This window comes from Pleurodeles waltl, chromosome 2_2 (genome assembly GCF_031143425.1).
Source record: "Pleurodeles waltl isolate 20211129_DDA chromosome 2_2, aPleWal1.hap1.20221129, whole genome shotgun sequence".
NCBI lineage: Eukaryota > Metazoa > Chordata > Amphibia > Caudata > Salamandridae > Pleurodeles > Pleurodeles waltl.
The window spans coordinates 148,674,380-148,687,473 of NC_090439.1; the positions used below are offsets into that span (position 1 = coordinate 148,674,380).

Genomic DNA, 13,094 nt, shown 5'->3' on the forward strand with positions numbered 1-13,094 from the left:
GACATGCAGCAGTAATAATCTTAGTAGCAGTTCAGAAATAGTCCTCAAATTCAGTAAAATGAATTGCTTCTCAGTATTTATGCAGATTAATTTTCATAGTTGTCCAAATGTATTCCTCCAAAACTTCCAGCTCATTTTCCTGTGATTTACCTAGTCAGTATTATTCGGTGTGCGATAACTGAGCTCAATGCACATTATACAGACTATCTCTGTACGTTATGTATTCTTCATTTCTTCTTTCTTTCTTTCATTATTTGTTGTTTTGATCTTTCTGTCATTTTGTGTCACTTTTTTGGCCCTGAAGAAGCAGAGATTCCGCAAAACATGTGTTGGCTACTTTAGGGCTAAGATTGTGCATCATCACATTATCAAGGCATCACTTCATTGGGATGTTCATGGAAATATATTTGCACAGAGACTGTGATCGTTTTTGAGTCTTAGCAATGTTTTGGAGGAATACATTTGGACAACTATGAAAATTTGTCTGCATAGAAACTGGGATTTATTTTGAGTCTTAGTAATTCTTTAGAGTACTTTTGTGAATATTGTTGACTACATATATACTTCAATTGGTGATGTATTATTGACTATTATTAATGGATGTACTTATTTTGTTATTGGCAATATACAAATACTTAATTAAGTTATTTCTTAGTGGTGGAGTCTGTTATGCATGTTTGCCTCATTTCTTGACTTCTACTCCTCACAACGTTTTCATGTTATTTATTTAATTTGTGTCAGTAGGGTAAAACTGACTTGGTGGGTGAGTGCAATGGACCATTTCTCAGTTTACACACATTTCTATGTTAAATGAATTGTTTCTCTCCTTGTGCCTCAAACCCTAAAATGTAAATGCTTTTATTGGACTGTCTGGAAATGTACGAACTTTGGGGAAATATTTAAACATATACTGAGGTTTGGATTACAGGGTGGAATTATGGTTTTGTGGTTAACCGACGGTGATGGGATCAGTGGACATGTAGTAGGATGTTGTCGGGTGGTAATGTGGTTCAGATAGCTTGGAACAAGCATGTCTCATTCCGTGAGGATCACCTTGACTCACACCAAGGGAGCACCCAGACCCAAACTTCGGGAGGTGCTAATTGGTCAACCAACTGAGTCCGGACTAGCACTTTACCCATTTGGGTGGAGCCTCTACTGTAGCCAATACAAGAAAAAAGAGTAATGTATTGTGCTTTTTTAAAACAATTGTTCAAACCCAGTGCTATTATACCAAACATGTTTACTGGATTAGACAATCTTTATAAAGATTATGGACAGAGATCCTTAGCAAGGGGAATGATGGATCTGACAACTAAAGAACAGCTTCTACAGATTTCAGTGCAAAACACTTTAGAAACAGTTTTTGCAAAGTTATTTTAAGACAATAAGCATTTTTACCAAATTCTATGAAAACTCTCCTGTAAATTGACAATGAACTCATACACTAATTTTAATTCCATCTTCAGAAAGATGACTTCAGTTTGACTGTTGGCCTATGTTACATTTTCAAGTCTGCTAATTGGGACGTTGCAATATATCATTTGAGTCTGCCCACATGGACAGGTTGCAGAATATTGAGCTCAGTGAATCAACTCCCCTAATTTCAGGATGTGTAACTGGTAAATCTCGGGTTGTATTGCTAATGCATCTTCCATTCCTCTTGAGGTTGTATAAGTGAATGCAAACCAGTAGCAATGTTACAACTTGTTAATTACTCTGCCAGAAATCTGCACTACTCTAAATCATTCATTAGCACCTCTAATGGAGCAGTTGTCCTATGATACAAATTAGCTAAATCGATGCACTAAACCACCGGAACTAAAGAACTGGCAAAAAGGGTAGTCGAATTGAAATAACAGTGCAACAAATGATGCTCTACAAGGCTTAAGATACAAGTATTCCTTGAAGCTCCGAACCATGTGTGGCTGGTGGGCATTATCCCGTAAAGATGTCACTCCAACAGAATCAGAAAGAGCGCTCCTTAATAGCATTTGTTATAATAATAAAAACTATACATTTATTTCTATCTTGAAGCCCTCAGCATATAAACTGTCAAATCTACTAAAAGTATCATTGTTCTTTTTAAATCGAATACACGTGAAATTTCCCTTATAAAATGCAAAATGTGGTAGGAATTTCTCCAAAATTCCATTAAGAAGAATGGCCATATTCTCTATAATGGTTGTTCCTAAATTTCTATACTGATTATAACAGTTAGCCTGGCCTGTGTAGCAAATTTAGCAAACTTGACTGGAAAACAAGTTAGACACCAGGAAGACATCATGGTTACAAGTTAATCATTGTAACACTGAAACACATAGGGGCAGATTTAGGGAAAGTGGCACAGCTCAAGTGCAGCTCCATTTTCCATGCGCCCCTTAGCACCCCCCTACTGCCACCATGTGTGCGCTGCATTTAAATACGGTGCACCATGGCGCAAGGTAGATGGCAATAGCATCATGTCTCATGACGCTATTGATGCACCCTGCAAGAGTAGTGCCAAAATATTGGTGCTACACATGCCAAATACATAGGGCCCCATTCTAAAGAATGGAAGCCCCCATTTAACGCCTGCTCTTCAGCAGGAATTAAAAGTGCCATAAAAAATTGTGCAAGGAAATCTCAAATTGATGCATTCTAACAATCACCCCGCCTCCACATCTGTTTCTCTGTTTACAATATCCAATTGAATTGTCAGGGCAAAGACAAAGATAGAGATTTATTAGAGGCTAATAAGTGACTCAGGTAGATAAATAGGCAAACTATGTGAGCTTGGTGACCACAAACTGAGACAAAGATATTGTAGTCATTGTACCTCTACGGATATTATCATGATTGAAGCACAAAAACAGAGTTTGAGAAAGTGCTGCATGTGAAGGGGCTGAATTTACAAGGAGGATTTAAGCCACAAAAAGTGGCTTAACACCAACTTGTGAATGCGGTGGAGGGCGTAGCGGCAAACGGGTGTCACAAAAAGTGATGCTCCGGTGGCGCTAGGGGCTCTTAAATATGCCCCTGAAATTGTTGCCTTGACAGAACCTCTTCTTCTTATTGCCGAGGTGGGCATTGCTTAGGGATTTCTGCATTAATTTATGACATACTTTTTTCTGCTCTTGGCTCTGCAAAAGGATGTCATGGAAGTAGGACTGAGGTTAGGCAAGATCTAGAATTGGCACATCTCAAATTGGTATTGTATTTTTATCAGCTCCTTATCATTAGGTTCAAACTGGTTCAATCAAGCTAAGCTAAACTGTCTGCATTCTCTTTGATTTGATAGCTTGCTGATATGTGGCCAATGTACGTGTAGTTTAGTCTAGTAGACCTTGAGTTTTTAGGGTTGAGCGCAAAGCGCTTCATCCCTCCTGTAATCTCTCTATGGGCTTGTACCCGCGCCCACCACATGCTCATGAGTTTGGTTGGTTTGTGGGCTGGCTTTTTAAAAATTGCTTGCTTTCATTAGTTGAAGGCATGCATACGTCATGCCTTTTCTGGTGTTTAGCCCTCCTTGAACGCACTGGCCAACTACTGAAAACAGACAATGGTCTATGTTTTCCGTATGTTTTTTTACTACTTTTTTCTATTTATTACCTACGCAGCTCAACGTTGCTGGGCAGTAGTCGAGCGCTTTGCATCACATCAGCCCTGTTACATGGATAATTGCATTTTTGCCGATAGTTTGACTGCGAGACAACTTCTGTTTCACTTTTTATTTTCAATTTATATGGCAAGAAATGTCCAGTTTGGAATTTACAAGGCAAAAAGTTCTTACTCAAGCAAACGCAAGACCCATTGCATTGCAAATACTTGCTTAAGTTTAAAGCTCAATACAGAGGTTCGGTGATCCCTTTCAGCTCTTTACAGCTAGTGATTGTCTCCTGGTGTCCTTGAGGCTCCCCTAGGGATTGATATAATCTTTGGCAAGAGCTCCAATTTTTAGATTCATATCTCCAGCTGTGATGTACGGGATGGAAGCTTTTTGTGTCAGTAACTATTTTTAGCACTGGATTCTGCTAAGTTTCTGTCTGATAAATCTACTAGTGCATATGGCATAAACCAGCACTATTTCCTGGCTTGGATAAACACAATATTCGAATCACATTCTTCTTACAGAGTTGCATTGTTGCTCTTTTTGTAGTCTTTTCCAGAAGTGTCACGATACCAGGGCAAGTGCAGAAACACAAGATCTCAGTCCAGTTGGCTTCTACCTCATACTGTAACTTGAATTGCACCAAGAGAAGAGTAGTTTGGGCTCACATTTGAAACTGAAGTACAGAATACCTTTGGCAATCACCCTCACCTTGGAAGGCATTTTTAAAACATGGGGTGCCCATGAATTATTCCTGTAAAGTGTGCAGCAGGATATTTAGGGGCATATTTATACTCCGTTTGCACCGAATGTGCGTCAACATTTTTAACGCACAATCAGCGCAAACGTTGCCCCATATTTAAACCCTGACGCCCGAGCCCGCGGACGATAAAAATCCGCAATGTGCGTCATTTTCTGGATGCGGCAACCCGCCCTGCGTTAATGATATGCAGGGTAGGCGTTCCCGTCCAAAAAACGACGCACACAGCCGTGCGTCGTATTTATGCTTCTGGGCAAAAATGACTCTCGGCCGGGAGGCGGAGCAAAAAAATGACACAAAGCCCGATGTGCGTCAAAATTTAATCAGAGCACACAGAACAAACAACAGAGCAGCAGAGCAGCAACAGGGAGACATGGAGGTGATTTTTATACAGCGTGCACGTAGACGCAGAGCCCTGCAGCAACAACAGCAGCTACAACAACAACAGCAGGGACCCCAAAGGCAGCGCAGAAGGCAGGAGAGGATATTCCGCCCAAGAACAACCCTGCATGGCCTCAGGGAACACGACATCATACAGAGGTACCGGTTGAACTTGCAGGCCATTCAGCACCTGCTGAGAAATATTGAACAGCAGTTGGCCCCAACTTTGGTGACACCCCACACCATCCCAACAGAAACAAAGCTGCTTGCCGTACTTCACCTGCTGGCAAGTGGCTCGTTTCAAACAACTGGTGCCCTGGTTGGTGGAATATCACAACCATCATTCTCCGCATTTCTGCCAAAAGTACTGGATGCCATCATTCGCCTGACACCCCTCCACATCTGCTTCCCTAACACACTGCAGAAGCAGCAGGAAACAAAACAGGGATTCTACGTCATCAGTGGCTTCCCACACGTCCTTGGTGCAATCGACTGCAAACATGTATGCCTTGTGCCACCTTCTGCAACTGAACACCTCTACCGCAACAGGAAGCACACACATTCAATCAACGTGCAGGCCATAGTCGATCACCAAGGATTGATCAGCAACATTGTGGCTAAATATCCTGGGAGTGTACATGACGCATTCATCTTCCGTCACTCTACCATCAACCAACACTTCCAGGATGGACGGTATGGCAATTGACTACTTGTTGGTAAGTACAAAAATCCAACTTATATACACACTGCACAGCAACCCTCTAGGACACACAACACATACACCACAATAGCAACACCTAGCCAGGAACACACTGAGGTCCTCACATCACTAGCCATGTTTCTGAAGTCACCATTGAACCTGTCACACATTGGAATTTACTGTACAGCTTAATGTGAAGACATTAATGAGTGTGGTTGCCTAAATGTCACCTTGCAAATTGTAAGTGTCACAATAACCTGTACATTAATACATTGCATAAGTCTTAAGGTATGGGATGTCCAGGGTACTTTCATATGAACGTGTTAACTACACTTTCATTTTTAACTCTGCATGGAACTATCATCTCACCCCCAGTGAAGACACACGGACACCTGTATCACAAGTCACAATGCTAGGGAGGGCACACTGTACTGAAAATCCCAAAACATGCTGCTGACAAACACTTGCTCAGCCAAGGAAAAAACTCAATGCAAATGTTTTAGCCTACAAGTATAGGTTGTCACATTAGTACACAAAAGACTCACAGACAACACAAGACAACTACTGCCATCAAAGGTCTGTACAAGAGTGCCTCCTACATCTACATGATCCCATTCTGTGTTTTTCTTTCAGCTGATCAGGGGTATGGCATCCAGCCTTGGCTAATGACACCATTTGGGAACCTGACTACTGCTGCAGAGCGGGCATACAACGACGCCCATAAGAGGACACGGAGCATTGTTGAGCGGACCTTTGGGATCCTCAAGTCAAGGTTCCGCTGCCTTGACATCACTGGCGGTAGCCTACTATATTCCCCAGAGATGGTCTGTAGGATCATACTCACTTGTGCCATATTGCACAATATTTGTGTAAAAAGGAACATTCCCCTCCTTGAACCAGACCCAGACATGCCTGAAGACGACGAAGAGGAGGATGCTGGCCTGCAACAGGAGGGGGAACAACCAAACATGGCTGCTGGAGTGCGTAGGCGCCAACAGATTGTAAATAATGTATTTTCATAATTTCTTATATCACCACTTATTGCACAATTGTAAATAAACACAGATAACAAACACCACATCATGGTTTGGCCTATTCATTTCTGCCCACCTTTAGTTTGAAATTGCTGAAGAAGAATGTCATCTCATTGAGCAATAATGACATAACACTCATCACACAAAAAATATACACCACAAATGTCTGCACAGAGGCTATGATGTTTCATGATACATTACCATCCACAGAGGCCAACAGGAGTACAAATGTGGCAATGACACATGCCTCATCCAGACACCTGAGACATTCTCTCACTCAGCACAAAAATGTAGCTCATTTGAAAGTCTCATTACACATGTTCAGTGACAGGGTGGGACCATCCATGTGTACGTGACCATGTCCTTAATGGCTTCTCTCAATTTTTGCTACAAACAATGCCCAATTGGAACAAGATTAGCTGCCACTAACTCATGAGGAGACCTTGAAGTTACAGTGACAACATACACCCAGACAGTTGATAGTGGATCTACATTGGACCACACATATAAACATATGCCATCCAATCAACCAAATATTTGCAAGCAGCCGATCACAGTAGTGTCCCAGTTCGAACCTAGCAGGAAGAATGAAACATGCCACTAAACCAGGTAATGCATAAAGGGCCACATACATCAACAACCAATTTGTCATCAGCACATGAGGAACGCCGAGATTTAGCAAAAAATTTCAGTGCAAAATGGTATGTCAGATTGCTCCAAATAATCAATAGGGCAAACGTCAAATGGGCAAATGGGATTATTGAATGGCTAACAGTGAATCATACCCTATGGCCTTCCATGAGCCTGCTGCTGCAGGTTTAGCATAACAGAATAAATGAAAGCCGTGGATAAATTAGCAAATCTGGAAGGGCAAACCCTAGGGTGCTGGGGGCCTAAGTCCACCTCTACCGCCCCCCAAATATACAAGAATTATGTACATGTGAAGTAAACACATGCATAAGGCGCACGTGTGGCCTACATGTCAAATGTTAAACACATATAAGATACACAAAACAATTATTAGGACATGGTTAGCCCCATAAAAAGTGTAAGTGACAATTGCACTACCTGTTTTGACTATAGATAAATGGATTACCGTGATAAATGTGGACACATTGTTGCTAAGGAATACATCCTGGTATCCCATTCATCATTTGAAATTAGCCATCAGCAATTACCCAAAATATGTGTACAAATATGGGTAATAACCATTTTGAGCAATCATTAATATTACACTGTGAATGCCTTCTATACATCCAATAAGGGACATGTGTCATAGCTAACCACAAATGTGTATCACTTAGCACCGTTTGGTCATGACAAAATTCCTTTCACAATTTGACAAAATTAAGACATTTTTGTTAAAATGCGTCATATTTCCACGCATACAGCTTGGGCGTCATAATTTTTTGACGTACAGGAGTGCACAGAATGCAGAGTCAAAAAATATCATATTAAAAATAATTGATTAATAAGCTGCATTACATGGCCACCATATTTTCTATGATGCGTCATATTTCCATGCATACAGCATGGGCGTCATAATTTTTTGACGTACAGGAGTGCACAGAATGCAGAGTCAAAAAATATCATATTAAAAACAATAGATTAATAAGCTGCATTACATGGCCACCATATTTTCTATGATGCGTCATATTTCCACGCATACAGCATGGGCGTCATAATTTTTTTACGTACAGGAGTGCACAGAATGCAGAGTCAAAAAATATCATATTAAAAATAATAGATTAATAAGCTGCATTACATGGCAACCATATTTTCTATGATGCGTCATATTTCCACGCATACAGCATGGGCGTACAGGAGTGCACAGAATGCAGAGTCAAATATAATTTTCATATTTGGTTCTCATATTTGCCAGCGAATTACATTTCAACTTTAGAACTGTAAACTCAGCCTCACACAAATGTAAGGGAACAATGTAGAAATAATTTTTGACTCTGCATTATGTGCACTGTTATGCGTCAAAAAATATGACGCACAATCTGTATGCGTGAAAATATGACGCATAACGGAAAAATAAAAACGGCGGCCATTTTATGCAGGATGTGATGTAATAGGATATCCTGTTTACAGAATCTGTACTCTGAGTGTACTTTCACTTTCACTTTGCAGTCTCAGATTATTCTAGACTGTGTGGCTGTGTGAAAAGTGTTGTCCTGTGTTTTAGTGCTTTTGTGTCCAGTGTACCTTCTCTATTGCACTTTTGTAATCATTGTTTTGTTGTCTAATATTGTCTGAGTCTGTTTTGTATACTTTTGTCAAATCCAGTGTTTCTTTTTTTTGTCTGTGGGAGTCTGTTCTGGGTAGTTTAAATTTGGGGTTAGTTGGGCTATTTTTCTTAAGTTTTATTTTTCCTTCACTACTCTACCTTTCCCCATTTCCCCCTTTTCCTTTTTGTTCAAATTTTTTCACCTTTGTAATTGTAAAGATGTCAGGTAGGCCACGGCTTGCCAGGATGGGTGAGGAGGAATTGGGGGGGATTTATTTGGCTTGTTTGCCATTTCCTCCCACTCATGCTGGAGGCTGGGGGCCGTGTGATACAGGGGTATCACACGGAGGCACGTAAAGTCCGGTGGGGGAAGGTGCGCCATCACTTGGTCCGGGTCTACGGTAGCATGAGGAATGACCATCAACTCAAGCACCGCTGGGCTGATCTGATATCCAGGGAGCAGGATCTACTGGACCACCTGGGAATCAGGATTGGTGGCCATGTTGGTGAGTACAAATCAATTACATGTGAATAATTGAAAGCTGTGTGGGGACATGTGATGATTGTTACCCAATCTGCTAGATATGTAGCTGACTGTGTGTAATGCTAGGGAAACCTACTGGGTAATTGTTGCACAATGTGTAGGAAGACAAATGCTAGCAGTCAGATAGCTCATGTTTTCAACACATACCGGATGCCTGTAGCTGTATGTAATGTAGTGTTGCCTTTGTGTCAGACAAGCGACACGTTAATGCCTCTATTTGAACTCTACAGGTCATAATTGCCAGTTAAAAAGGGATGTTGAAACATCATACCTACATATGTAGACGCCATAGCTAGACAGAAATTTGTAAAACCATTATGATGCTATAAATGAGTGGTGCCTTCACGTCAATTGAAGTTAGCTATGTTGTCCACACATATGTCACATGTGTGTCTGGTTGGTGTTTGTTCAAAATGACCACATAGCCTGTTTGAGTTTGAGGGGTCATGCAGTCTTCAAGTAACCAGCTTTTGGATGTCTCTCTGGGATGCACATGATGAGATGAATGCACCCCGATATTGTTGGGGATACTAATGGAGGTGTATCTTTGACACCACATGACTGTCCTGGCCCTGCATGTGTGTAGTATGGTGTGTAACTGTAGCAGGAGACTCATCCACTGTAAATGTTGATTAAGAAATCTTCCATGCAGTATGAGCATGTGTCAAAGTGTTTCATTACGCATGTCATATTCTCACATTGTCATTGTAACTGCAATTGTTTGTCAGTGCACGGAGTCTGAGTATATTCTTCCTTCCATGCTTTACAGGTGGACCTGCACTGTACACCGTGGGAGAGGTGGCTCATTTTGAGGACCCTGAAACCTACAGTGAGTGTGGCATGAGTGCTATTTTTATTGTTTGCTAGTGATGCATGATGGACTACTGTGTGTTCAACAGAATTCAAGGTTTGATGCACTGCCCGTTCATTGGTATTGTTGCATTAGTGGGATTTCAAATATCACTTCAGTTTCTGTAGACCAATGCTTATCCATCTCTCAGATTTAGGGGCTGTAGGTCATTCCAGTCGGCCCCGCTATGGGGAGTGGGATGAGTCATGTGGAATACACTGGTTAATGTAAGAGTTGCTCTGGGACTTGGCTTGGACTGAGTCTGCATTTCAGACTGACATTCTCCCAGATAGCTTCTGCAAAAGGCTTGTCTTAAATATGCAGCTTCCTAGTTGAGGATGGACTGAGTACACTGTAGGTTGGATCTTCCGGGGGCATGTACTTCCACAAGTTGAACTAGAAGTGTGTGGGACTAGAGTGCAATGGCCTAGGTGTTCATCCTACTCATGATCATGGGTGTTCTTGCTCCTCTGTGTGTGTGTTTAAATATGCCTCACTGGTAGTATGTGATGTTGGCCTAAGTCAGTGCATTTTGACATGTGTGGACCTTGGATAGGGCAATGTTTGGCTGACTCCAAATTGTTGCTAGCCCTTCATTGGTGTTGTGTGTGGAGGCAAATACTTGTTGACCTTTCTATACACTCCTGGGTGTGCATTGAATCTGGGATTGTTGGTTGTTCTTCCCACCCCACCCTCAAAGACTGCCATGTGATTGGAAATAGGGTACCTAGGACTGTAGCAACCAGTATGTTACACATACTTGTGACCTTTTGCAACTTTGTTTAGAACCTAGTGTACACATTCGGTTATGGCACATGAGTTCAATATTTGCAAACAACAATTCACAAATGGCATTGAGTGAGGGTTGTGATAGTTATCACATAGAGTGACATATGTAGTGAAGTCAGTATGCGGAAGAGGTTCAGCCATAATGTCAGCTGCATTAGGCATTATTTGGATGAGAAGTTTAGGCAGATGTCACCCATCATGTAGAGACATGGATATGGTAGGTGTGGGATGGCCTTTTGTATGCAGGCTTCACATGTACTTCCTCTGAGACTTTCAATGAACTATGTTGTGACAATCGCTGTAACAAATACAGTACAAGTAATGTGCAATTGACCCATTGTGCTATTCCACCCAATGCATTTCCTATGGTAAATAGTTGCCATATCTCTTCACAGCTGCAAACATGAGTGCCGCAGAGAGACACCAGTTTGAACGGCGTGCAATGCGATACCGGCACATCCTGCAGGTGCAGTCGGGGTTCAGGAGGATGGCCTGCAAATACCAAGCCGATCGGGCCTCCGGGGCATGGTGGGTCTCACCACAGGGTGGCCCTACATTGCCCATAACAGCCACCACCACCACATCCACCAGGTCTCCCCAAGTGGCCCCAGCAACGGCGGGGACAGTTGACCCTGCCTCGTCAGCACGACCTGGACCCAGCCATTTCCAACACGCCGGACAGTTCAGTGGGCATACAACTACTGCCACACCGTCCACCTCGGCCAGCCCACAGACTGCAGCAGCCCCTCCTGTAGACCCAGCGGCATTCCTGGCATTAAGCCGTAAAATGGACAAAGTTATTTCAAAGGTGGACAAGATAAGCCAGGATGTGGCATAAATTAAGAAAAGGGTTCTGTCCATCAGGCGGACCCTACGGAGGGCCAACCTCTAGGACTTGTTTTACATTTACCCCTCCCCTCTCTCCTCTTTCCTTTTTGTACTGATAGTTGGGTTTTGGCGATTAGTGTTAGGTTAGTGTAGGTTGTTAGCTTAGTTAGTGTTAGGGAGGAGGGTGGGGAGTCCTTATTCTTTCTATTTTTCTTTTTTGTGTGGGTGGGTGGGGGTCAATGTTGGGATTCCTGTTTGTTATTAAAAAAAAAAAAAAATATGATTGTTTAGGATAGTATAGTATGTGTGTAGGTTAGTATGTGTTGTCCTGCATGTGTCCTGTCTCATAATGGTGGGTGGGGGGTTGATGTTTAGATCGATTCGTTATTTGTGTAGAGTAAGTTTAGCTTAGGTTAGTTAGGGACAGTTGTGGGTTAGGAGTAGTCAGGTTAGATTAGTGTAGGTATGACTTTTCCCTTAGTTGCCTCTGGTGTGAATACATAGGAATAAACATATAGTTAACCCTTTGCATTATGCGTTAACTGCTACTTTATCATGGCCTTGACATCAGTGTAGGTGAATGTTTTTCTATGACATTTGTGTCCTATGCTACCCACCACAGAAAATGGAGGTTTAACATGGCAGCTACCCCTGTGCTAACTTGGTAAGTATCCACCATTTGGGAGACCCACCATTGGTAGCTTACATCGATCACCAAGGATTTGTGTTGATGAGTAGGTATTCTACATCACAAAGTGTGCTTCCAGACTTGGTATTGTGGGTAATTTATTAGGTCGGACTGCAGTGTGATGTTCAGGGAGATCTTTGTAGATGAGGTGTTGTTAACACTCTTGTCTTGTTGCCTTCATTGCTGACATAGATCATGTGTGTAATAATTCAGCATGACTTCCCTTCATGGAAGTATACTCAGAAAGGGTGATTGATGCAGTGTTTATTTGTGTTTGCTTAGATTATGCTGCATAATTTCATGTTTTAGTATTGCATGGTGCCTACATTTATCAGCCACCATTAGTTGACTTGAATTGCTATAGATGGAGCATTATTCTGTCCAACACAGCATGCTTGTGTGTGGTTTGTCCCTTCATCAGTTATTCTCCTCAGGAGGGTAAGGCTATGATGCAATCCTGGCCACTGCACAGATGTATCAGACTACATGATGTCAGGACAGTTGTATTGACAAGCTACATGGTTGTCACACAGGCACTTTAGAGTTATCTACTGCACAGTTGATGTGTCAAATAACACAGAGACATATTAGGTGTGCAAGTGCTATTTGTTGATAGGTGCTGTAGTGCAAAATGTCCATTGTCCATGTTTGCTGAGTCCGTTCTGGTGCATTCTCACATGGTGATCCTACAGAAGGGG

The 13,094-nt window shown here is 42.0% G+C and overlaps 1 protein-coding gene across 1 annotated transcript in view; it reads right to left on the reverse strand.

The window, feature by feature from the left end:
* Positions 1–13,094, reverse strand: part of LOC138280770 (molybdenum cofactor sulfurase-like) — a 566,269-nt gene that overhangs the window by 240,685 nt on the left and 312,490 nt on the right. The window lies entirely within an intron of this gene.